Source organism: Microcaecilia unicolor, chromosome 2 (genome assembly GCF_901765095.1).
Source record: "Microcaecilia unicolor chromosome 2, aMicUni1.1, whole genome shotgun sequence".
Taxonomy (NCBI): Eukaryota; Metazoa; Chordata; class Amphibia; order Gymnophiona; family Siphonopidae; genus Microcaecilia; species Microcaecilia unicolor.
The window spans coordinates 557,182,097-557,209,267 of record NC_044032.1 but is presented as its reverse complement, the minus strand read 5'-3'; the positions used below and the strand labels follow the sequence as shown (position 1 = coordinate 557,209,267).

At 46.8% G+C, this 27,171-nt stretch overlaps 1 protein-coding gene across 3 annotated transcripts in view; it reads left to right on the top strand.

Moving 5' to 3' along the window:
- NMU (neuromedin U) overlaps positions 1–27,171 on the top strand; it is a 232,876-nt gene that overhangs the window by 197,356 nt on the left and 8,349 nt on the right. For 2 of the 3 annotated variants that reach the window (XM_030191402.1, XM_030191400.1), the window contains one exon: positions 14,344–14,374. The exons of the other annotated variant lie outside the window; for it this stretch is intronic. The gene's annotated coding sequence lies outside the window, so the exon portion shown is untranslated. The remainder of the gene's footprint in view (positions 1–14,343; positions 14,375–27,171) is intronic. 3 annotated transcript variants of the gene reach the window in all.

Sequence of the window (27,171 nt, the reverse complement as noted above, 5' to 3'; positions counted from 1 at the left end):
GTAGTAGTAGCCATCCTCTGGGCCGACTCCATCCTGTTTATATACAATATTATAAATGAGGTCTCACCAGAGTCTTACACAGGGTTATCACCACCTCCTTTCTTCTACTGGCTATTCCTCTCCCTGTGCACCCAAGCATCCTTCTAGCTTTCACTGTTTCCTTTTCTATCTGTTTGGCCACCTTAGGAGCATCAGAAATGATCACTCCCAAGTCTTACTCGTCTTTCGTGCACAAAAGTTCTTCACTGTATCATTCCTTCAGGTTTTTGCAGCCCAAATGCATGACCCTGAATTTTTTAACTTTATATCTAAGCTGCCAAATTCCAGACCATTCCTCTATCTTTACTAAGTCCTTCCTCATGTTATCCATACCACCAGTGTTGTCTACCCCAATGTTTCCCAAGTCCGGTCCTGGAATACCCCTTACCTGTCAGGCTTTCAGGATACCCACAATGAATATGGATAAAAGAGATAATCATATAATGAAAGCAGTGTATGCAAATCACATTTATGCATATTCATTGTGAATATCCTGAAAACCTGACTGGCAAGGGGTATTCCAGGACTGGACTTGGGAAACACTGGTCTACCCTATTGCAGGTTTTGGTGTCATCTGCAAAGAGGTAAACCTTACCACACAGCTCTTCAGCAATATCGCTTACAAAAATGTTGAAAAGAACCTGCCCAAGAACCGAATCTGAGGCTCATCACTAACATCCTTTCTCCGAGGACAAGCAGGCTGCTTGTTCTCACTGATGGGTGACGTCCACGGCAGCCCCTCCAATCGGAAACTTCACTAGCAAAGTCCTTTGCTAGCCCTCGCGCGCCCGCGCGCACCGCGCATGCGCGGCCGTCTTCCCGCCCGAAACCGGCTCGAGCCGGCCAGTCTTCTTTTGTCCGCACTCGGTACGGTCGTGTTTTCGCCGTGTCGAGCCCCGGAAAGTCGACCTCGTGCGTCCAATTTGTTTTGAACGTGTTTTTTTCCTTCGGGAAAGCTTTGTCCTAGTCGGGAAGTGCTCCGGAAACCCCCCGCCGGGTTTCGTGTAAATCCTCCCCGTACTTCCAGCTTTTTTGCCCCGGTAAGTTTTCTTTCGTCGTCGGGGTAGGCCTCTTTTCGGCCTCGGTCGAGATTTTTTCTCCCTCTAAATTTGGTGCTTCAAATTTCGCCATTTCGGCTTTTGATTTCGCCGGCCGAGGAAGCGACGGATGGATTCGACGTCCTCCTCGTCGGTGCCGGGGAGCTCCGGTGACATGCTTCGGAAGAAATCGAAGAAGCATCGACACCGGTCTCCTCCCCGTGTCGGCACCGAGAGCTCTGGGTCGCCGAGGGATTCGGCACCCAGCAGGCATCGGCACCGAGAGGACCGCTCACCCTCTGTTCAGGAGGTGTCGATGCGCTCCGCTCTGGACAGCCCGGAACAGCCTCCACGCCCGGAACAGGTACTGACGTCGACGCCTGCATCGACCTCTCAGCCTTTCTCTGCAGCCGCTCTAAACGAGAGCCTCCGGGCCGTTCTCCCAGAGATTCTGGGAGAGCTGTTGCGCCCTACCCCTCCGGTACCGGCGGTGCTTGCGCCACCGGTACCGTCGAGCGTGGCGCCGGCTGGCCCATCGCCCAGGTTGAGGTCCCCGACGTCGGTACCGCGTGCGGTACCGACCGCGGCCACCTCCCAGGAAGGCTCCCCGACTACGTCGGCGGAGGGAGCTTCGCCGATGCGGGCGAGGGAGTCTACCTCTCGACGCCCCCATCGTGGACGGGGTTCCACGGAGTCGAGCAGGGCGAGGTTGCAGACACAGGTCCGTGAACTTGTGTCTGACACCGAGGGTGAGGCCTCGTGGGAGGAAGAGGAAGATCCCAGATATTTCTCTGACGAGGAGTCTGAGGGTCTTCCGTCTGATCCCACTCCCTCTCCTGAGAGACAGCTTTCTCCTCCCGAGAGTCTGTCTTTTGCCTCCTTTGTCCGGGAGATGTCTACGGCCATCCCCTTCCCGGTGGTTGTGGAGGACGAGCCCAGGGCTGAAATGTTTGAGCTCCTGGACTATCCTTCTCCACCTAAGGAAGCGTCCACTGTTCCCTTGCACCATGTCCTGAAGAAGACATTGCTTGCGAACTGGACCAAGCCATTAACTAATCCCCACATTCCCAAGAAGATCGAGTCCCAGTACCGGATCCATGGGGACCCAGAGCTGATGCGCACTCAGTTGCCTCATGACTCTGGAGTTGTGGATTTGGCCCTAAAGAAGGCTAAGAGTTCTAGGGAACATGCTTCGGCGCCCCCGGGCAAGGACGCTAGAACCTTAGACTCCTTTGGGAGGAAGGCCTACCATTCCTCTATGCTCGTGTCCAAGATCCAGTCTTACCAGCTCTACACGAGCATACACATGCGGAATAATGTGCGGCAGTTGGCGGGCTTGGTTGATGCTCTTCCCCCTGAGCAAGCCAAGCCTTTTCAGGAGGTGGTCAGGCAGCTGAAGGCGTGCAGAAAATTCCTGGCCAGAGGAGTTTATGACACTTTTGATGTTGCGTCCAGGGCCGCTGCTCAAGGTGTGGTGATGCGCAGGCTCTCATGGCTGCGTGCCGCCGACCTGGAGAATAGAATCCAGCAGCGGATTGCGGACTCGCCTTGCCGTGCGGATAACATTTTTGGCGAAAAAGTCGAGCAGGTGGTAGAGTCTCTCCACCAGCGGGACACCGCATTCGACAAGTTCGCCCGCCGGCAGCCTTCAGCTTCTACCTCTACAGGTAGACGATTTTTCGGGGGAAGGAAGACTGTTCCCTATACTTCTGGCAAGCGTAGGTACAATCCTCCTTCCCGACAGCCTGCGGCCCAGGCTAAGCCCCAGCGCGCTCGCTCTCGTCAGCAGCGTGCGAATCAGCAAGGCCCCGCGGCTCCCCAGCAAAAGCAAGGGGCGAGCTTTTGACTGGCTCCAGCAGAGCATAGCCGACATCCAAGTGTCAGTGCCGGGCGACCTGCCTGTCGGAGGGAGGTTGAAAGCTTTTCACCAAAGGTGGCCTCTCATAACCTCCGATCAGTGGGTTCTCCAAATAGTCCGGCAAGGATACACCCTCAATTTGGCCTCCAAACCTCCAAATTGTCCACCGGGAGCTCAGTCCTACAGCTTCCAGCACAAGCAGGTACTTGCAGAGGAACTCTCCGCCCTTCTCAGCGCCAATGCGGTCGAGCCCGTGCCATCCGGGCAAGAAGGGCTGGGGTTCTATTCCAGGTACTTCCTTGTGGAAAAGAAAACAGGGGGGATGCGTCCCATCCTAGACCTAAGGGCCCTGAACAAATATCTCGTAAAAGAAAAGTTCAGGATGCTTTCCCTGGGCACCCTTCTCCCCATGATTCAGCAAAACGATTGGCTATGCTCTCTGGACTTGAAGGATGCCTACACACACATCCCGATACTGCCAGCTCACAGACAGTATCTGCGATTTCAGCTGGGCGCACGCCACTTCCAGTACTGTGTGCTACCCTTTGGGCTCGCCTCTGCGCCCAGGGTGTTCACAAAGTGCCTAGCTGTGGTAGCAGCGGCGCTTCGCAGGCTGGGGGTGCACGTGTTCCCATATCTCGACGATTGGCTGGTGAAGAACACATCCGAGGCAGGAGCCCTGCAGTCCATGCAGATGACTATTCGCCTCCTGGAGCTACTGGGGTTTGTGATAAATTACCCAAAGTCCCATCTTCTCCCAGTGCAGAAACTCGAATTCATCGGAGCCCTGCTGGATTCTCGGACGGCTCGCGCCTATCTCCCAGAGGCGAGGGCCAACAACTTGTTGTCCCTCGTCTCGCGGGTGCGAGCGTCCCAGCAGATCACAGCTCAGCAGATGTTGAGATTGCTGGGCCACATGGCTTCCACAGTTCATGTGACTCCCATGGCCCGCCTTCACATGAGATCTGCTCAATGGACCCTAGCCTCCCAGTGGTATCAGGCCGCCGGGGGTCTAGAGGACGTGATCCACCTGTCCACGAGTTTTCTCGAATCCCTGTATTGGTGGACGATTTGCTCCAATTTGACTCTGGGACGTCCCTTCCAAATTCCTCAGCCTCAAAAAGTGCTGACCACGGATGCGTCTCTCCTGGGATGGGGAGCTCATGTCGATGGGCTTCACACCCAAGGAAGGTGGTCCCTCCAAGAAAGCGATCTACAGATCAATCTTCTGGAGTTGCGAGCGATCTGGAACGCTCTGAAGGCTTTCAGAGATCGGCTGTCCCACCAAATTATCCAAATTCAGACAGACAATCAGGTTGCCATGTACTATGTCAACAAGCAGGGGGGCACCGGATCTCGCCCCCTGTGTCAGGAAGCCGTCAGCATGTGGCTCTGGGCTCGCCGTCAAGGCATGGTGCTCCAAGCCACATATCTGGCAGGCGTAAACAACAGTCTGGCCGACAGGTTGAGCAGGATTATGCAACCTCACGAGTGGTCGCTCAATTCCCGTGTGGTGCGACAGATCTTCCAGGCGTGGGGCACCCCCCTGGTGGATCTCTTCGCATCTCAAGTGAACCACAAGGTCCCTCAGTTCTGTTCCAGGCTTCAGGCCCACGGCAGACTGGCGTCGGATGCCTTCCTCCTGGATTGGGGGGAAGGTCTGCTGTATGCTTATCCTCCCATTCCTCTGGTGGGGAAGACTTTGTTGAAACTCAAGCAAGACCGAGGCACCATGATTCTGATTGCTCCCTTTTGGCCGCGTCAGATCTGGTTCCCTCTTCTTCTGGAGTTATCCTCCGAAGAACCGTGGAGATTGGAGTGTTTTCCGACCCTCATCACGCAGGACGAAGGGGCTCTTCTGCATCCCAACCTCCAGTCCCTGGCTCTCACGGCCTGGATGTTGAGGGCGTAGACTTTGCCTCTTTGGGTCTGCCAGAGGGTGTCTCCCGCATCTTGCTTGCTTCCAGGAAAGACTCCACTAAGAGAAGTTACTTCTTTCATTGGAGGAGGTTTGCCGTCTGGTGTGACAGCAAGGCCCTAGATCCTCGCTCTTGTCCTACACAGACCCTGCTTGAATACCTTCTCCACTTGTCTGAGTCTGGTCTGAAGACCAACTCCGTAAGGGTTCACCTTAGTGCAATCAGTGCATACCATTACCAAGTGGAAGGTAAGCCGATCTCAGGACAGCCTTTAGTTGTTCGCTTCATGAGAGGTTTGCTTTTGTCAAAGCCCCCTGTCAAGCCTCCTACAGTGTCATGGGATCTCAATGTCGTTCTCACCCAGCTGATGAAACCTCCTTTCGAGCCACTGAATTCCTGCCATCCGAAGTACTTGACCTGGAAGGTCATTTTCTTGGTGGCAGTTACCTCGGCTCGTAGAGTCAGTGAGCTTCAGGCCCTGGTAGCCCAGGCCCCTTACACCAAATTTCATCACAACAGAGTAGTCCTCCGCACTCACCCTAAGTTTCTGCCAAAGGTTGTGTCGGAGTTCCATCTGAACCAGTCAATTGTCTTGCCAACATTCTTTCCCCGTCCTCATTCCTGCCCTGCTGAACGTCAGCTGCACACATTGGACTGCAAGAGAGCATTGGCCTTCTATCTGGAGCGGACACAGCCCCACAGACAGTCCGCCCAATTGTTTGTTTCTTTTGATCCCAACAAGAGGGGAGTGGCTGTAGGGAAACGCACCATATCCAATTGGCTAGCAGATTGCATTTCCTTCACTTACGCCCAGGCTGGGCTGGCTCTTGAGGGTCATGTCACGGCTCATAATGTTAGAGCCATGGCAGCGTCGGTAGCCCACTTGAAGTCAGCCACCATGGAGGAAATTTGCAAAGCTGCGACGTGGTCATCTGTCCACACATTCACATCTCATTACTGCCTGCAGCAGGATACCCGACGTGACAGTCGGTTCGGGCAGTCAGTTCTTCAGAACCTGTTTGGGCTTTAGGATCCAACTCCACCCCCCGAGGGCCCTGTTTGTTCTGTTCCAGGCTACACTCTCAGTTAGTTGGTAAATTTTTTAGGTCAATCTCAGTTATGTCCTCGCCGTTGCGAGGCCCAATTGACCAATGTTGTTGTTTTGAGTGAGCCTGGGGGCTAGGGATACCCCATCAGTGAGAACAAGCAGCCTGCTTGTCCTCGGAGAAAGCGAATGCTACATACCTGTAGAAGGTATTCTCCGAGGACAGCAGGCTGATTGTTCTCACAAACCCGCCCGCCTCCCCTTTGGAGTTGTGTCTTCCCTTGAAGTGTATTGTCTTGCTACATACTGGACTGGCCGGCTCGAGCCGGTTTCGGGCGGGAAGACGGCCGCGCATGCGCGGTGCGCGCGGGCGCGCGAGGGCTAGCAAAGGACTTTGCTAGTGAAGTTTCCGATTGGAGGGGCTGCCGTGGACGTCACCCATCAGTGAGAACAATCAGCCTGCTGTCCTCGGAGAATACCTTCTACAGGTATGTAGCATTCGCTTTTCCTCAGAATGAGCTGCATTTACCACTACCCTCTGTTGCCTTCCACTCAACCAGTTACTAATCCAGTCAGTAACTTTAGAGCCTATACCTAGGGCACTCAGTTTATTTTTTAGTTGTCTATGCAGAACCGTGTAAAAAGGCTTTGCTAAAATCTAAGTACACTGCATTTAGCTTTGTCTCTCGATCCAACTCTCTGGTTGCCCAGTCAAAGAAATTAATCAGATTTGTCTGACGAGACCTACCTCTAGTGAAACCATCTTGCCTCTGGTCCTGTAATCCATTGGATTCCAAAAACTTGACTATTCTCTGTTTTAAAAGCGTTTCCATTAATTTACTTACCACAGAAGTCACACTTACCAGCCTGTAGTTCCCAACCTCTTCCACTTTTATAGAGAGGGCCACATCTGCTCTTCTCAAGTCCTCCTGGACCACTCCCTACTCTAGAGAACCATTAAAAAGGTCTGCCAGCGGAGCCTTTAGAACTTCCCTATGTTCCTTCAGTACTCTTGGATGTATGCCATCCGGCCCCATCGCTTTGTCCACCTTTAGGGTAGCCAGCTCCTCACTAACAGAGTCGTCTGAAAATCTTTCAGGGACTACCACCCCTCCATTTATATTTGTGCTTGTTTTGTGCAGTCCTGCTCCCCACCTTTCAACTGTGAACACAGAACAGACATGTGTGTTAAGCAAGTCCACCTTTATCAGCCTTTACATATTCCTCCTCTCCACCTTTGGGTCTCACAGTGTTACTTTTGCACTTCCTCCTAACACGAACATATCTAAAAAAAAAAATGTCTTCTCCCCTCCATTTTTTTTTTATTTTCAAGAAGTCTTTATTCACCAGTAAAACAAGTCTCATTTGCTTACATGCCATACAAGCAATATTTTGTCTCATTGGTTACATAAGGTTACAGCACCCATTATAATAACAAACATTAAGTACAACATCTTTAACCAGTTTCCCAAATAACTTCAATCTTTTTCGGTTTTTAACATAGGATTGAGACCCTGCCCTGCCCCCCCACTCCACCCCTTCCCCTCCCTGCCCTCCCATCCTCACTTGTCCCCTCCATTTTGCCATGTTGGCTATTTTTTCTTCCATTTGCATCTTTGCTTTCCTGACTAACCTACCAGCTTCTCTTAGCTTTTCTAGGTATTTTCGCCTGTCTTCCTCTTTCTGCGATTTCTTACAGTTTGTAAAGGCTAACTTCTTTTCCCTTACCTTTTCAACTACTACTTTTGAGATCCAAAGCAGCCTCCTTTTCCTCTTCACTTTTGAATGAACCCTCTCCACACCTATCTTAATATTAAATGATTTTGAGTTGCTGTACTCTCCTCTCATAACCAGCCCTCTCCTAAACATAAAACCCCACAGCAATCAGTGAATTTCATGTACATTTGAATACCATTTTGTGCCATTTCTCCTCTTAACTATTGAATACCAGACTTCACTCTCTAGATGACAGGGGTACCCAATAAAGTTCCCTTATTACCTGAAATGTGTTCTCTTTCTGGAACTCCCCGTGGCCCACACTCTGGCATCCCATAAATAGCATATCAAACAATTGCCTTTTCCACTGGGCAACTCCCAGGGCCATAGTATTCCTCCAGCATAGAAGAATAGTTTCCTTTGCTAGTAAGAGTGTTTTTATAATGAAAGTTCTCTTCCACATTAATGTATCCATTGCTGCTCCTTCTTGAAACAGTAAACAATTGAACTGTCTCAGGATAGAACTTCCCAAAATAGAATTTATTGTATCCATGATCCATCTCCAAAGGGACTTTACCCCCTGACAGAACCACAAGATATGGCTCAAGGTGACCTTCACCACACTACTTATAGGACAACTACCATCCATGGCCAATTTAGCTTGAAATGCTCTCCAGGGAGCTGTATATGCTCTTAATAAAAACTTGTATTTCATCTCTCTTATTAGCATATTAAGTCTGTATTCTTAAACTTGTCTTTCAAAAGCTCAGCAGATGTCTTATGCCCCAAATTATCACTCCATACTTGAGCAAGAGCCTCATAGTGAAACTCAGGTAGGAGATCCAGCAGTATGAATTGGTCTCATTCTTCTTGCATCCTTTACTTTTAAATATTTTTTTTCAGAGCTTGGTGACTTCAACCATTATATTTGACTTTCTCAGGCTGGAGACATAATGATATGCTTGCATGAAGGCATACCAATGTTTAGTATATAGGTTGTAAGATATAATACTAAAAGAAAGAGTGCCATTAACCTCATGCAAGAAATCTCCAACGCACCTCAGACTTTTGATACCACTTCCAAAATACCACATTTTCTAGGCCCGGCTGAAAATCTAGATTACCTAACAAAGGCAAATGGGGAGAAATATATGGGCTACATCCTAATATTTTGCATAGCCATCTCCAAATCAAGTGCATATATTTCCATATTGCTGAATGCATGATCTTAGACTCCAGAGCCACAGGTGTAAAATCTAAGGAGTTATGCAGCCAGGCTCTTATCTGCTTTATACCACATGCCAGATTATAAAGTCCAATGTCAGGCAGACCAAAACCTTTCTTACCGTTAGGCAGCATCAGGACTACTGTGAGATCCTAGCTGTCCGATCTCCCCACAAGCAGCCTTGCAGTGTCCTATATATTATTATTATTATTATTTATTGCATTTGTATCCCACATTTTCCCACCTCTTTGCGGGCTCAGTGTGGCTTACAGTACATTATGAGTCATGAAATACAATTTGTTACAACTTGGTTATGGATTACATTGTGATGAGTTTTTTGAGTCAAAGTTAAAGTATCGATAAGGAGTATAGTCATGGAAAAAGCACTGAAACAAGGGAGACAAAAAGGGGCAATATATGATAACAGGAAAACACTTGGTATACATTTTCTGTGAGTAAAGGTATGAGTGTGGTAAGATTCCGGGGGATGAGAATTCAGGAGTGGCTGTATTGATGCATAACTGAACAATGAGTGTGGGCTTTATGTGTTTTGGTTCTTTCTGTAAATTTTCTCAAAAAGATGGGTCTTCAATAGTTTGCGGAAGGTGGTTTGTTCGTAGATCGTTTTCAGGTTGCGTGGTAGTGTGTTCCAGAACTGCGTGCTCATGTAAGAAAAGGTTGATGCGTGCAGCCCCTTGTATTTCAAGCCCTTGCAATTAGGGAAGTGGAGGTTGAGGAAAGTTCGGGATGATCTTTCAGCGTTTCTGGGTGGTAAGTCTATTAAATCAGACATGTAAGCTGGGGCTTCGCCGTGAATGATTTTGTGGACTAATGTGCATACTTTAAAAGTGATGCGTTCCTTGAGTGGGAGCCAGTGTAGCTTCTCTCGTAAGGGTTTTGCACTTTCATATTTTGGTTTTTCGAAGATGAGTCTGGCTGCTGTATTCTGGGCTGTTTGAAGTTTCCTCAGTATATGCTCTTTGCAACCTGCGTATAGTGAGTTGCAGTAGTCCAGATGGCTGAGTACGAGGGATTGCACTAGGCTGCGAAAGACGGATCTTGGGAAGAATGGTCTTATTCTTTTCAGTTTCCACATGCAGTAAAACATCTTTTTGGTTGTGTTGTTTGCATGAGTTTCGAGTGTTAGGTGGCGGTCGATAGTGACTCCAAGGATTTTTAACGTTTCTGAGATTGGAAGGTTTAGTTTAGGTGTGTTTATAGCGGTGAATTCATTCGTGTTGTACTGGGAAGTGAGTATCAGGCATTGAGTTTTTTCTGCATTTAGTTTCAAGCGAAATGCATCTGCCCATGTGTTCATGATGTGTAGACTTTGGTTGATTTCGTTGAAGATTTCTTTAATGTCTTGTTTGAAAGGGATGTATATTGTTACATCGTCGGCGTATATATATGGGTTGAGGTTGTGGTTTGATAGGAGTTTTGCCAAGGGGGTCATCATTAGGTTGAAAATGGTTGGTGAGAGGGGTGATCCTTGTGGTACTCCACATTCAGGTGTCCATGCAGCAGACGTTGTTGAGTTCGATGTGACTTGATATGACCGCTGGGTTAGGAATCCCTTGAACCAGTTTAGGACATTTCCTCCAATGCCAAAATATTCGAGTATGTGTAATAGGATTTCGTGGTCAACCATGTCGAAGGCACTTGACATATCAAATTGTAGAAGGAGTATACTGTTGCCGGTTGCAATCATTTGTTTAAATTTAGTCATGAGGGTAATTAATACTGTTTCTGTGCTGTGGTTCGATCGGAATCCTGATTGGGCATCATGCAGTATTGAGTGTTTGTTTAGATAGTTTGTGAGTTGTTTAGTTACCATTCCTTCGGTTATTTTGGGTATATAGTAGTCTTACATCTCTTTGTTGCAAAGATACAGGAAGCATTCGTAAAATATAAAGCCACCTAGAGTTATCAGCATGCCATATAAAAAAAATTCTTACCTCTACCAAGGTTGCACAAAATAGTGCCAGACAATTGCTGAAGAAGATGTGAACCAAAGATTCCTGTGGACAGCACACTACTGATTTTACAATGTTTTAGTGCTAGAGGGAGCTGTAGAGTATAAGAGAGCTCTGAGAGACAAGAAATAAGATCACAGAGGCAGGCAGTCTGCGAATTGCATTTGCAATAGGAAATCAGGAAAAACTCAGAGCACAAGTGAAGGAAATCAAACACTGTGTCCAACCAAGCAGGCTACTGGTGAAATCAAGAAAACGCCGACTGTTTGCAGAGAGAATGTAGGCAGGAGAGAGACAGACCTGGAGCGTGTGCAAATAATCAAGGCCCCACAGCGGCACTGCTTGCAGTTACTTCTGTATCAGAGGCAACATCCAAGTGGTACCGGTAAGGAGAAATGCCAGTAAGCTCAGGGAATTGATGGGAAGAGAAGCGTGCCGGTCGCCAAGAGAGGGGGGGGGGGGGGACGATAGGAGAGGAAGAGAAACTGCTGTAATCGTGGGGGGAGGGGAGGGAAGAAAAGTGTCGGTCACCATGGTAGAGAAGGAGTAGGAGAGGGAGAGAAATGCCGGTCACCATGAGGGAGCGGGAGGAGGGGGATGTGAAAGAATATTTGAATATAAACTGTCGGTTTATAGTTGAGTTAACATTTTTCCCACATTCTGCTGCCTATCAGTGCCACTAGTGATTCCTTACCAGTGTTAATGCAGGAGTTTCAGAAATTTGGGGAAGTAGAGGGTAGTAGCAGGCCCTTAATATGAACTTGGAGGGGAGCTTGAGAAAAGGCTGAGGAAGGCATTTCCTTTCTGATGAGCATCTGGAGTAATTATTTATGGGAGAATAAAATGAGTGACCAAGCAAAGGTTTATCAGAGGAACTGGCCTCCCTTATTCTAGCAGAGGGAGATAAGTAAAGGAAGGGCTACAAGATTTTGTGATGTGGGCAGATAGCAGCATTCAAAATGAATATTCTGCCTAAGCTCTTATATTATATCCAGGTGTTGTCAATAGAGATTCCCAGAGGAGTCCTGACATAGTTGCAGCGGGGAATGAATAAATTTGTATAGGAAAGTAAACCTCCTCGAGTGGCAGCCTGTGGCGAAACAGAGGACTTATACCTGTTATCTGTATTACTTTTTGTTTTATGACATGTATTTCCCTTAATTGGCCAGCAGGTTGTGCCTGTTCTATGCTTTTTAGGGCTGTAGTTTTCTTTCTAGCTTGAGCCCTGAAGGAAAGTAGCTCTATTGTCCTGGACTGACTAAGAATCCTGGTGGTTTGTGTTTTGGGTCTGTAGGTGTTTTCTAAGAGCTGTGGGACTCCTGGGATTGTGGCCCCAGTGTTCTTAGAAACCACCAGCGAAATAACTTGTGGGTGGGAGATTCACCTAGAGGCAAGCGCGACCCAGTCATTGGAAGAAGGGTGCTAGTGTAGAGCATGAGCAGGTGGGCCTGAGCAGTGCTGGGGACAGACCCTCCAGGTAGCTGCAGGGTTACCCCAGGTGGGTGCTAGGCATTTTATGACACAGCCAAAATACCATATTGGAGTAATAGATTAAGGGACACTTAAACTATGTAACCAGTGATATCACCTCATTTTTTTGTAGTTTGTTCCTTCTTCTTGGATTATGATGAATAATTGAAACCTACCTCTATGTAGCTATCATGAAAACAATCATGTTTCTTTATTAAATTATTATATACCACCTAAACCAGTGGTTCCCAAACCTGGTCCTGGAGGCACCCGAGCCAGTCTGGTTTTCAGGGTATCCACAATTAATATTCATGAGGTAGATTTGCATGAGGTGGAGGCAGTGCATGCAAATCTCTCTCATGAATATTCATTGTGGATATCCTGAAAACCTGAGTGGCTGGGGTGCCTCCAGGACCAGGTTTGGGAGCCACTGACCTAAACTAAAGCACCTGTTCAAAGCAGTTGACATAAACTCACATTCATAAAATATGAGTATAAATATAGAAACACATAGGGGTCAATATTCAAAACTATTTAAATGGGTAGGAGAGTCTTCTGTCCATTTGAATCACCTGTGCCTGCCTAGTTGCCAATATTCAACAGCACTTAAGTGGACAGTACTGTTGAATGTCCCAAGTGGGCAGGTTAGGAACTGGGAACAGACCCTCCAGGTGGCCGCAGGGTTAACCCCAGGTGGGTGCTAGGTGTTTCATGACAGACCTTCTTTCTTTTATTGTGGCAGTGTTATGGGATTGTCAGGCTCAGTGTGTGGGGTGAGAGTCACCATCCATTGAGTGGTTCAGAGTTGCTTTTATCTGTAACCTCCAGACACAGAGCACAGTGAACGACTGCAGCAGTAACAGAGTCCCTTCCCCGTTTAGTTTTTTTTTTAGTAGTGTTAGGAGATTAGCAGCTTGCTGATGGCGACTGACAGAGACTGTCAGACATCAGGTATGCCTGACCTAACTCAAGAGTGACTGGATGACCTCAGCAAGGCGGAGCTGCAGGACTTGCCTGTGCAGAGTTCTCCTGGGGGGATACCAGACTCCTTATGGGCAGAGGCCCGTGAGTTGGCAGGGCCAGATGCCACGCCAGCTGAAATCCATCAGATCTACATAATAGGAGCGATAGCAGCTAGACCAACAGTGGCAAGAGGAATGGGAAGAGCAGTGGGGCAAGAGGAAAACCAATGGCAGTGTGAAGAGCAGGAATTCCAGCTACAGAAAATGAAGTTGGAGGTGGAAATGGTTCGTATCTAAAGTTCTAATCCATCCTCTGCGCTGAGGCCAGAGGCAGGATCCACAGCCCAGGTTGGGCCCAACTTGTTTGCGCAGTTTGATGATGCCTGAGGGAACATTGAGAAAATTTGCCGCCTCAATGAGATTTCTGAGAAAGACTGGGTACGCTGTTTGGGAGGAAAGCTCACTGGTAGAGCCCTTGAGAATTCCAAGGACCGTCTGTGAACATGTGCTTCCAGTTTGAGGATGTGCACAAAGCTTTGTTGAACTGTTATGCCATAACCCTCGAGGCCTACAGACTAAAGTTCCAGACTTTGCAAGTTAAGATAATGAATGTACTGTATCTGATGCCTATCCGATGACCTTTATGAATTTACTGTGATTCCTTTTGGAATGAAAAATTCCCCTGGTACATTTCAGTCTTTGGTGAATCATCTGTTAGAGGGACTCCAGGAGTATGCTAGGGCTTATCTTGATAACATTGCTGTGTACAGTCAGATTTGGGTTGACCACCTGATCCATTTAAGTGGAGTATTAGACCAGATCCGAGAGGCCTGTCTGACCAGCAAGCCCAGCAAATATCAGATGGAAATGGCAGAAGTCCAGTATTTATATTTAGGACACAGAGTGGGAGTTGGACAGCTAAAGCCTGAGCCAGCTAAGGTGGAAGCTATACAGAACTGGCCTACTCCCCAAACCAAAAAGCAAGTACTGGCCTTCCTTGGGACAGCAGGGTATTACAGAAAGTTTGTGCCTCACTGTAGCACCATAGGCCAAGCCCCCTGACTGACCTGACTAAAAAGAGATTCCACCTTTTTTTCAGAGAAGTTCCGAGAGAAGAGGACATTTCTCTGGTAAGTAAACGCTGTTTTGCTTTGTTCTTTGGGAACTTAAAGATTGGGGTTTAAAGGAGGAATTGTAGGTTAGTGTTAGGCAAAATAAAAATATAAAAAGCAAATTTTATTAACTAATCTCCATAGTCTTTTCCACTTAGTTTTAAAAACTTTGTACCACAACATTAACAGATAGAATCTAGCAGGCACTGCAGGGTCTAGTTTAGTATTAAGGGGGAATAAAAAGAGAGAGAGGGAGGGAAAAGCAAGCAGGATCTAGTTTAGTATTAAGGGGGGAATAAAGAGAGAGAGAAGCAAGCATCATTAACTAGTTGCCCATAGTTTTAAACTGAAACCTTTTCTAGAGGTAGAAACTAAACTGCCAAAAACACTTGTTCTAAAAGGCAGTTATTTTCTGTTCCTTGGCTGCTGGAGAGGTAGCTCATCCAGTGACCTGAATTGTTAATTAAGGTGTGGTGAAGTAGAATACTTACATAGGTTGCTGAGTCAGCTTCAAAGAGCCTGTTTAAAAAGGCCCCTTAGATTCAAAACTATATAAAGAGGAAAGATCCCATTGAACTTTCTTTCTGAGAAGTTTCGAGAGAAGAGGACATTTCTCTGGTAAGTGAATGCTATTTTCATTTGTGCTTTGGGAACTTGAAGATTGGGGTTTGGAGGAGGAATTGTGGGTTAGTGTTAGGCAAAATAAAAATATAAAAAGCAAATTTTGTCAGCTAGTCTCTGTGGAGGGGCATAATCGAACGGGGCGCTCAAGTTTTCCTGAGGGCGTCCTCGCATGATGTCCCGGGGACGCCCAAATCTCAACATTTAGGTCGACCTTAGAGATGGTCGACATAAATGTTGAAGTGGTCGACCTTAGAGATGGTCGTCCCCGGTTTTCGGCGATAATGGAAACCGAGGACGCCCATCTCAAAAACGACCAAATCCAACTCATTTGGTCGTGGGAGGAGCCAGCATTCGTAGTGCACTGGTCCCCCTGACATACCAGGACATCAACCGGGCACCCTAGGGGGCACTGCAGTGGACTAATTGATGCACTAACTGAATGGAAAAAGCCCTTCCCTTACCGATCCCCTAGTGATTCGGAAAGGAACGGGCACGCATGAAGGAAATCACATGCAAATGAGCTGCTCGCTGTTAGCTCATTTGCACACGATTTCCTTCCTAAGGAGGGGAAGCCAGTGCAGAGCAGCCAAGCTGCGTGTATAATAGCCGTCTACAACCTTAAATAAATTGCCATCTACAACCTTAAAAAAACACAAGTCCAAGTGCTCGTCAGGGATGTCTTTTTTTTTCAGTATGGGTAAAGGACGTCCAAGTGTTGGGCACCTTCGCTATGCCTCCGTCCCTGTGACGGGCAGTTGAGGACGTCCAAAATGTGGATGTTTCTGTGAGAAGGATGTCCATGCCTTTGCTATGCCTCTGACACCCCCTTTATTTATTTATTTGAATTTTGGATCACAAGTAGCAGCAGTGGGATTTGAACTGGCCACCTCTGTTTCTCCGAGGACAAGCAGGCTGCTTGTTCTCACTGATGGTGACGTCCACGGCAGCCCCTTCAATCGGAGATCTTCACTAGCAAAAGCGTTTGCTAGCCAGCTGTTTTGGTTCATGTGGGTACCAATGACATAGGAAAATATGGGAGAGAGGTTCTGGAAGCCAAATTTAGGCTCTTGAGTAGAAAGCTCAAATCCAGATCCTCTAGGGTAGCATTTTCTGAAATGCTACCCGTTCCACTCGCAGGGCCCAAGAGGCAGGCAGAGCTCCGGATGAGACGATGGTGTAGGGAGGAGGGTTTTAGATTTGTTTCGAACTGGGCAACATTCTAGGGAAGGGGGAGCCTGTTCCGAAAGGATGGGCTCCACCTTAACCAGGGTGGGACCAGGCTGCTGGCATCGGCATTTAAAAAGGAGATAGAGCAGCTTTTAAACTAGAAACGGGGGGAAAGGCTGACAGTCGCTCAAAAGCGCATGGTTTGGGATAAGGTATCTCAAAGATATTACCAAAACAGGGAAGATAGGGTATCCTGATAGTGAGGTTGCAAAAGAGACCATAGTAGATCATGTGTCCTTAAATAAAAATCAGACAAAAGATTGCAAATTAGTACTGTCAAGTACTAAGCATGATGTAAATAGGAACAACAAACATAGTTTGAAATGTCTATATGCGAATGCCAGGAGCCTAAGAAATAAGATGGGAGAGTTAGAATATATTGCACTAAATGAAAGATATAATAGGCATCTCTGAGACCTGGTGGAAGGAGGATAACCAGTGGGACACTGTCATACCAGGGTACAAATTATATCGTAGTGATAGGATGGATCAAATTGGTAGAGGGGTAGCATTGTATATTAAGGAAAGCCTTGCATCAAATAGATTGAAAATTCTGCAGGAAACAAAACACTTCTTGGAATCACTGTGGATTGAAATTCCATGTGTAACGGGGAAAAGGATAGTGATAGGAGTGTACTACCATCCGCCTGGCCAGGATGCACAGACGGATGCAGAAATGTTAAAGGAAATTAGGGACATGAACAAACTGGGCAACACAATAATGGATGATTTCAATTACCGCGATACTGACTGGATAAATGTAACATCGGGGCACGCTAGGGAGGTTAAATTCCTTGATGAAATCAAGGACAGCTTTATGGAGCAGCTGGTACAGGAGCCGACGAGAGAAGGAAAAATTCTAGACCTAGTCCTTCGTGGAGCGCATGATCTGGTGTGGGAGGTAATGGTGCTGGGGCCGCTTGATAACAGTGATCATAATATGATCGAATTTGATATTAGCTTTGAAGTAAGTATACACAGGAAATCAAATACGTTAGAGTTTAACTTTAAAAAAGGAGACTATGATAAAATGAGAAGAACGGTGAAAAAAAAACTTAGAAGAGCGACTGCGAGGGTCAAACATTTACAGCAGGCGTGGATGCTGTTCAAAAACACCATCCTGGAAGCCCAGGCCAAATATATTCCGCATATTAAAAAAGGAGGACGGAAGACCAAACAACAGCCGGCGTGGTTAAAAAGTGAGGTGAAGGAAGCTATTAGAGCTAAAAGAAAATCCTTCAGAAAATGGAAGAAGGAACCGACTAAAAATAATAAGAAACAGCATAAGGAATGTCAAGTCAAATGCAAAGCGCTGATAAGGAAGGCTAAGAGGGACTTCGAAAAAAAGATTGCGTTGGAGGCAAAAATACATAGTAACATTTTTTTTTAGGTATATTAAAAGCAGGAAGCCGGCAAAAGAATTGGTTGGACCGCTAAATGACCGAAGAGTAAAAGGGGCGATCAGGGAAGACAAAGCCACAGCGGAGAGATTAAATGAATTCTTTGCTTCAGTCTTCACCGAGGAAGATTTGGGTGGGATACCGGTGCCAGAAATGGTATTCGAAGCTGACGAGTCGGAGAAACCTGAATGAATTCTCTGTAAACCTGGAGGATGTAATGGGGCAGTTCTACAAACTGAACAGTAGTAATTCTCCTGGACCGGATGGTATTCATCCCAGAGTACTGATAGAACTGAAAAATGAGCTTTAGTTAGTAATATGTAATTTATCCTTAAAATCAAGCGTGGTACCAGAAGATTGGAGGGTGGCCAATGTAACGCCAATTTTTTTTAAAAGGTTCCAGAGGAGATCTGGGAAATTATAGACCGGTGAGTCTGACGTCGGTGCTGGGCAAAATGGTAGAGACTATTATTAAGAACAAAATTACAGAGCATATTCAAAAGCATGGATTAATGAGACAAATTCAACATGGATTTAGTGAAGGGAAACCTTGCCTCACCAAACTACTACATTTCTTTGAAGGGATGAACAAACATGTGGATAAAGGTGAGCTGGTTGATATTGTGTATCTGGATTTTCAGAAGGTGTTTGACAAAGTACCTCATGAAACACTCTAGAGGAAATTGGAGAGTCATGGGATAGGAGGTAGTGTTCTATTGTGGATTAAAAACTGGTTAAAAGATAGAAAACAGGGTTAAATGGTCAGTATTCTCAATGGAGAAGGGTAATTAGTGGGGTTCCCCAAGGGGCTGTGCTGGGACCGCTGCTTTTTAACATATTTATATTTGAGCTAGAGATGGGAATAACTAGTGAGGTAATTAAATTTGCTGATGACACAAAGTTATTCAAAGTCATTAAATCATGGGAGGATTGTGAAAAATTACAAGAGGACCTTGCGTTACTGGGAGACTGGGCATCTAAATGGCAGATAACGTTTAATGTGAGCAAGTGCAAAGTGATGCATGCAGAAAAGAGGAACCCGAATTATAGCTACGTCATGCAAGTCATGGACCAAGAAAGGGATCTAGGTGTCATCGTTGATGATATGTTGAAACCTTCTGCTCAGTGTGCTGCTGCGGCTAAGAAAGCAAATAGAATGTTAGGTATTATTAGGAAAGGAATGGAAAACAAAAATGAGGATGTTATAATGCCTTTGCATCGCTCCGTGGTGCGACCGCACCTCGAATATTGTGTTCAATTCTGGTTGCCGCATCTCAAAAAAGATATAGTGGAATTAGAAAAGGTGCAGAGAAGGGCGATGAAAATGATAAAGGGGATGGGACGATTTCCCTATAAGGAAAGGCTAAAGCGGCTAGGGCTCTTCAGCTTGGAGAAAAGGCGGCTGAGGGGAGATATGACAGAGGTCTATAAAATAATGAGTGGAGTAGAACGGGTGGATGTGAAGCATCTTTTTAAGCTTTCCAAAAATACTAGGACTAGGAGGCATGCGATGAAGCTACAATGTAGTAAATTTAAAACGAATCAGAGAAAATATTTCTTCTCTCAACGTGTAATTGGGCTCTGGAATTTGTTGCCAGAGAATGTGGTAGGGGCGGGTAGCTTAGCTGAGTTTAAAAAAGGTTTGGACAGCTTCCTAAAGGAAAAGTCCATAGACCATTATTAAATGGACTTGGGAAAATCTACTATTTCTGGGATAAGCAGTATAAAATGTTTTCTACTTTTTTGGGATCTTGCCAGGTATTTGTTGGAAACAGGATGCTGGGCTTGATGGACCTTTGATCTTTCCCAGTATGGCAATACTTATGTACTTATGTACCCTAAATCATTACCTGGTGTGGGGGGTTACTGAGAGGACGGTCACAAGGAAAGCGAGAGCGACCCAAGAAAGAGCGGAGGAGTCAAGCACATGTCCCGTTTGAGCAGGAAGCTTGCCCCCTGGTGGGTAAAAGAGTAGGGGAAGGAAGGGATAAGGCTAGGAACTACCGACCCCATAATGCATCTGACCCAAAACAGTACGAGCAAGAAGTGGGGGAGGAAGAGAAGGATTGGGAGATGAGTTCCAATCAGGGTAATGATGAACAGCTGGGGGAGCCTGAGTGGGAGGAGGAGGTGATGGAATGGGATAAAGTGGAAGAGTCAGGGGAGAGAGATGAGGAAGGAATGGAAGTGTCTGCTTGGGCTCAGTCTCGAGGAGCCAAGGTGAGAGGTTTGCTGGCTGCTATGTTTCCTAAACTGAGTGGTATTGGAAGAGATGAATTGAGACAGTTGGGGAAGAGGCTGTGGCAGAAAGTAACCCAGAGATTGAGGCAGAAGAGAGAGTGAAACTGCCGGCTGGGTGGAGAAAAGGAAGATAACATTGAATTGCTGTGAGCTTTAGGTTGCGTTGCAAGTCAAGGAAGGAATCCTTGGGGTAAACCTGTGGATATTAACAAGGGTTAATGATTGAAATGTGAACTTTATGTGACAAGTCACAGAAGGAATCCTTGTGTAACCCTCAGGAGCTTAGTCAAGATCAGGAGGCGGGGCTGGTGGTTGGGAGGCGGGGATAGTGCTGGGCAGACTTATACGGTCTGTGCCAGAGCCGGTGGTGGGAAGCGGGACTGGTGGTTGGGACGCGGGGGTAGTGCTGGGCAGACTTATACGGTCTGTGCCAGAGCCGGTGGTTGAGAGGTGGGGATAGTGCTGGGCAGATTTATACGGTCTGTGCCCTGAAAAGCACAGGTACAAATCAAAGTAGGGTATACACAAAAAGTAGCAAATATGAGTTATCTTGTTGGGCAGACTGGATGGACCGTGCAGGTCTTTTTTCTGCCGTCATCTACTATGTTACTATGTTACTATGTAACCCTGTGAATATTAACAAGGGTTAATGATTGAAATGTGAACTTTATGCTGCAATTCTAAGAAGGAATCCTTGTGTAACCCTGTGAATATTAACAAGGGTTAATGTTGAAGGAGGAAATAGCATCATGTATTGCAAGAAAGATGAACTGTGTTGTGTGAAAATAATAGAGGAATTCTTTTAAGATATGACTGAAGTCTTTGGTCATCCTTTGGGAAAATACTATTCATAAAAACCACCTTGAGGTATGACTGAATGAAAGGAGGATACGGAGGTGGGCATCAGAACGGAGAGTTGCCCAGAGCAGGAGTCGTAGTTGGAACAACCTGGCTAAGCAGGGTTGGCCGTGGCCCAGGAGTGGAAGGGTGACCAGCTGACACTGGTCACGAGAATGTGAAATGGCCTTCCAGGCATTAAAGATGGCATTAGCTACAACCCTGATACTAGCTGCGCCTGATTATCAACAAACATTTGTGGTACAGACTGATGCCTTGACATGTGGCATTGGGGCTGTACTCAGTCAAGTGAATAGCAGAGGGGAGGAGCACCCTATTGTGTATGTGAGTCGCAAGTTCTTTGACAGAGAGGTGGCATATGCCACTATTGAGAAAGAATGTTTGGCCTTAGTGTGGACCGTTAAAGTGTGGGCCCTTAAGAAACTGCAACTATATCTCTATGCATAGTTCCTGAGCCTTTACATTTAGCTCCATCTCTACCTATTTTCAAATCTCTGCTGAAAACCCACCTTTTCACCACTGCTTTTAGCTTCTAGCTACTACTCAATTGCCTCCCCCCTTGTTCCTTCTCACCCAGTACTTCCCTCACCCTTAATTGTCTTGTCTGTCTGTATTTTTAGACTGTAAGCTCTATAGAGCAGGGACTGTCTCTCTATGTCAGATGTTTAGCGCTGCGTGCGTCTGGTAGCGCTATACAAATGTTAATAATAATAATATGCATTAGACTTTACTGTCATCATAGATCACAGTGCATTGGTCTGGCATGAAAGAGTCTCAGGAGAGAATGGGATGCTACTCTGGTGGAGCCTGTCCCTGCAGATGTACAACTTCACCATATTATACCGGGACGGCAGTGAACATGGCAATGCTGATGGATTCTCCAGGAAGAAAGATCCTGGACTGCTGAGACCCGCTCAGCGGTCTGAGGAGGCCACAGTCCAGGGTCTCTTTTAAAGGGGGGAGGTTTGGAGAAACAGGGGACTTTTGCCTCTGATCTGTATTATTTTTATTTTATGACATGTATTTTCCTTAATTGGCCAGCAGGTGATGCCTGTTCTATGCTTTATGGCTGCAGTTCTCTTTCCAGCTTAAGCCCAGAGGGAAAGTAACCTGCAGTGTCATTGGCCATATACTTATAATGCTCTGGGCTCTGATTGGCCCTAGAGTTCAATATCCAGCCAGAAGGTACTGGATTTCCCCCAGTCTCAGCATGGTTGTGTAAAGGATAGAAATCTCTATACTGAGACACTGTTCAAAGACTGTGAGCAGTTAATTTTCCTGAGCTCTTCAGGTGCTACCCAGGTAGTAATAGATAGGAAATGTTTAGATAGTTTAATGTTGATCCTTGTTCAGTTACCTGTTATTGTTTGCTAATTTCATCTACTTTTTCCACCGTTCACTGTTCCATTTTCCTTCTGATAATAAACCAATTAGTTTATTAGCTCTGTTGTCCTGGACTGGTGGTTTGTGTTTTAGGTCTGTGGGTGTTTTCTAAGAGCTGTGGGACCCCTGGGATTGTGACCCCAATGTCCTTAGAAACTACAGGGGAAATAACTTTTGAGTGGGAGATTCACCCAGAGGCAAGTGGAACCGAGTTGATGGGAGGAGTGTGCTAGTGTAGAGCATGTGCACAGGTGCAGGCGGGCCTGAGCAGTGCTGGGTACAGACCCTTTCGTGACACAGCCAAAATACTATATTGTAGTAATAGATTAGGGGGCAATTAAACTATGTAACCAATGATAATATCACCTCATTTTGGTAGTTTGTTCCCTCTTCTTGGATTATGATGAATAATTGAAACCTATCTCTATGTAGCAATCATGAAAACAATCATGTATCTTTATTAAATTATTATATACCACCTAAAGTAAAACACCTGTTCGAAGCAGTTGACATAAAATCACATTCATAAAATATGAGTACTAATATACAAACACATAGGTTCAATATTCAAAATGATTTAAATGGGCAGGAGAGTCTATTCAACAGCACATAATAGGACAGTATCATTGAATGTCCCAAGTGGGCAGGTCAGGAACATTACAGGGAGTGAAGCCAGGGAGGAAATGGAAGTTGTGCGGGTGATGGCAATATTCAGTGCTGGCACCTACATAGCTAACTGGGCATAACCTGGGTTTGGCGGTTTGTTAGGAGCCATCGTTGTGGACAGATGCATTTGTTTTGCTGCTTATTATTATGCAGTACTATTTGAATGACCAGTTTGGATCTTGTTTGACATTGTTGAGAGTATCAGTTTGACCCCTGAGGCAGGTGTGATGTGAATTAAAGGACCCTCCATTACTCCATTCTTGAAGGCTCTTTCGTGCTTTTTTTGTTGCATAAACTTAACTTCTGGGTACCAGCATGCAATGTACACTGTCCTGCCTTCCCTTTCCTTCTACTCTGGCAAGCTTTGATCCTTGTCCCTCCCTGTCACGGTTGTGCCCATGTTCCTTGCTCTCAGTCACCTCGCCCCCCCCCCCCTGGTGGTTAGACTTGGTGGCTGCTATGGACTGACTGCTTGCTGTTTCCCATGTTCCAGAAGATATTTCGGTCCAGTCCAGATCTTCCAGCCTTCCAGATTGTTTTGGGAGTGTTTTCGAACTAAGCAGTATCCGTACCTGGTGAACTCCCTTGTGTGTTGCCTTTATTAATCACCTGGGAAGCTTTCTAGTTTGCCTTGCAACAGAGGTCCTCAGAGGAGTTTCCTTTGGTGAGAGTTAGTTGCAGTGCTTCTGTGCTATTTCCGGTTGCGGCTTTGATCCTGCTTGTTTTCTGGTTTATTCTACTGTCTGCTGCCTGCCTAAGACCCGGCGTGTCTCCTGGTTTATTCTACTGCTTGCTGCCTGCCTTTGACCCTGTCTGGTTCCTGGAATATTTCTCTGCTTGCTGCTGTCAGGGACCCCGGTGTGGTTTCTGGAGTGATCTGCTGTTTGCTGGCTGGCTGCTGAACCCTGCAGTTCTGACTTCCTGCCCTGTCTGGTAAGTCCTGCCGGCCGCCTGCACCCAGGGGCTCAACTCCTGAGGAACGGCGGTCAAGTGCAGGTGAAGTTTGGCTGATTTCCTGTCCTGCTTGCTCCAGCTTGCGTTGCCTCGGCTGCAGGTTCCGTCTGGTAGTTCCAATCCTGGGTTTGCCGGTAGGTCTGTTCTGCCTTGTCTTGTGTTTGGGTGATTCTCCTGCCGCTGCCGCTCCCCAGCAGTGGTCCAGGGGCTCACTAACCCAGTGGTTCGACAAGAATCCGGACACTCCCTCCTGCCAAGCACCAGCTCAAATCTCCCTCCCAAATTTCCCAGTATAAGGTCCAGCTCTCCTCACTCCCCTCCCCCAAGTTAGAGGAGGCCCGGGTCTACCTTACATCCACAAATCCACATTTTAAGGCATGCTAAATATCTTGATATTTAATGTGGTTTCTTCTTTTCTGTTAACTGTCAACTTATTATAAAGAAAAAAAACTGTGAACGTATATGAGATCTGTTTGTTGTAATTATTTAATTTTGTTATCCTATATAATAATTCTCACCACCAACGTTCTAAAGTAGCTGCCTGTGTCCATGGCTCCTGGAGTTGCTGAGCTAGGCTCCGTAGCCAGGCTGATGTCACTCACAGCTGATTCCCAGGCAGGGGGAGGAGTAGGGAAACACGCGGAGCAACTTGCTCCGCATGTTTCCCTACTCCTCCCCCAGCCTGGGAATCAGCTGTGAGTGCGCCGCTCAAACACCCCCTCAGCGCATCACCCAAGCCTCCCCCCCCCCCCCGAAGCACATCAACACCCCCCCCCAAGCACATCAACCCCCTCGCCACCCGTAGCTGCCACTGGTAACGCTGTCCGGCCACTGCTGCTTCTCCTGTTGAGCAGCAGCGGCCGCTACAAAAAGAAAAAAAAAGCCATAAATGTTTTTAAACATCAAGCGTGGCACTGCAGACAGCCATCAGGCATTGGCTGTCGGCTCTGCAGCCGCTCTTCTTCTCGCCTCCACGTCACTGCCCCTGGAGTAAGACCCCGGAGGAGCGCAGCGACGTGAGAGGCGAGAGGAGGAGCGGCTGCAGAGCCGACAGCCAATGCCTGATGGTTGTCTGCGGTGCCGCGCTTTATGTTTAAAAACATTTATTGCTTTTTTTCTTTTTGTAGCGGCCACTGCTGCTCAACAGGAGAAGCAGCGGCGGCTGGACAGTGTTACCAGTGGCAGCTGTGGGTGGCGAGGGGGTTTGATACACGGGGGGGGGAGGGTCGCTGGACATGGGTGGCTGGAGGGGGGGCAGGGGGGAGGAGGAGGGGAGGGTCGCTGGACATGGATGGCTGGAGGGGGGGGCAGAGGAGAGGGAGGGGGTCCAGAGACCAGAGAGGTGGGGAGGGGGGCCCTGCGAGAGGAGGGGGGCACACACACTGTCTCTCACATATACTCTCTCTGACACACTCTCTATCACACTCTATCTCTCTGTCACACGCACACAGTCTCACACACACAGACACTCTGTCTCTCACACACTCTCGCTGTCACACAAACACACACACACTGTCTCTCATTCTCTAACACACATACTCCATCTCTCACACACACTTGCTCTCAAACATACACACTCCGAGGAAAACCTTGCTAGTGCTTGTTTCATTTCTGTCAGAAACAGGCCTTTTTTACTAGTATTGTATAAATTGTCAATAAAAATATAGTGAAAAGAGGGAGGTCTGGTGACATCATCGATAAGATGGCAGCCTAGCCCTGGAGCTTCGATCAGACTAGCATTTCAAAGTGGAAAATGTGTATTTTCTTACTAGCATTTCTCAACCGCAAACACTTAACTTGATATTAGAACCTCTGTTGATTGTGTAATGATGTTCAATAGCAGACTGGTGAGATAGAGCACTACTTTCAGGCAAAAAATCAAATGGAGAAGGTGGAACTTACAGATCTCGGTGAGGAATCTCCCCTGTAGTCGGATGATTTAGATGATACAATCTGGAAGCCTCAAGACCCCTTACAAAATGGGAGATGCAGTTATTACTTCTCGATCTCAAACTATCTTTGAAAAAAGATACAGCAGCTTATATCATCGAGCTCAAGGCCTTGATACATGATGTTTGGAGCAGCCTACAGGATTTGGGCTTCAGAGTAGAGGAAACTGAACAACGTTTGGAAGAACTAGAACAAAAAAATACCTCTACAACACAACTCTTGGATTCCACCAATTTAACAGTAACCGCCTTAACTGAGAAAGTTGATTTATAAAATAGACTACGTCATCACAACATTCACTTTCGAGGTATACTGGAAGCTGAGGGAGAGGACTGCAATCTTATTATACAAAATATTTGTCACCACATATTAGTGAAGGATTTTCCATCCGCATCAGATCCTCCTGCTATTGTACTTGATTGAGTACATAGAGCCTTTTATGCCCTGAAACGGAATAGATCGTGAGATATCATAGTCTGCTTTCAATTTTATGTAATCAAAGAACTCGTTATGAAAAAGGCACATACAACTGGCACTCTGCAATATCAGGGACATCAAATTGAAATATATCAAGACTTATCGCAAGCCACCTTACAAAAGCGTAGAGATTTCAAGGATTTACTGCTCAGAGAATGTGTGTACTAGTGGCTTTTCCCGTTTGCTAACTCTTTCAATGTCAGTGGGAAAAATTATCATTTTAAAACTCATGCAGAAACGCGCCAACAACTTCGCAAGCTGACATTGTGGAAAGAGCCTGAGCCACATATGGAAACTCCAGTGGAAATACATCCTCAGACCCCCAGGGGGCAAAGAATACCAGAATGTAATAATCACTTGACACACCGTACTTCAGAGTATACAGGGACTAGTGGTTCCTCCTGACTTTTCTTTTGCAGTTTCAGGCATAGTTCCCCTGACTTTCCAGTCTTATTAAAACTAAAGGAACCTTTTATTGTTCAGTCTGTTGCTGGTACTGATCTGCTATTTTTACATACTTTTTTCTTTGAGGATGTTGGGAATGGGTAAGGGGTGGAAAGGGATAGGTTGGGTTGGGGATTTATCTGTAACTAGTAAAAAAGGCCCGTTTCGGTAGGCTATGAAACGGGCGCTAGCAAGGTAATTCCCCACCCTCCCTCGCTGTCTCGCTCTGTCCCCTCTGAGACCCACACTCCCCTGCCTCCCTTCCTTCTGGGTTCCAGACCCCTCTCCCTCCCTTCCAGTTCAAGGCCCCCTCACGTCCCTCCCACCGAGTTACAGACTCCCCTTCCCTTCGATTTCAACACCCTCCTCCGTGTTACTGACCCCTCGACAACCCTGTCGACCCCCCCCCCCTTTCCGGTGAAAACCCTCCCCCACCGCTGTCGCATACCTGTGCTGACGGGGGACCCCAACCCCCAACAGGCAAAGTCGTCTTCTTGTCTGCACCGGCATTGCTTGCTGAATGGTCTGATCAGGTTTCTGTGTGTGCATCTGATGTCAGACGCACGCACAGAAACTTGATCAGATCATTCA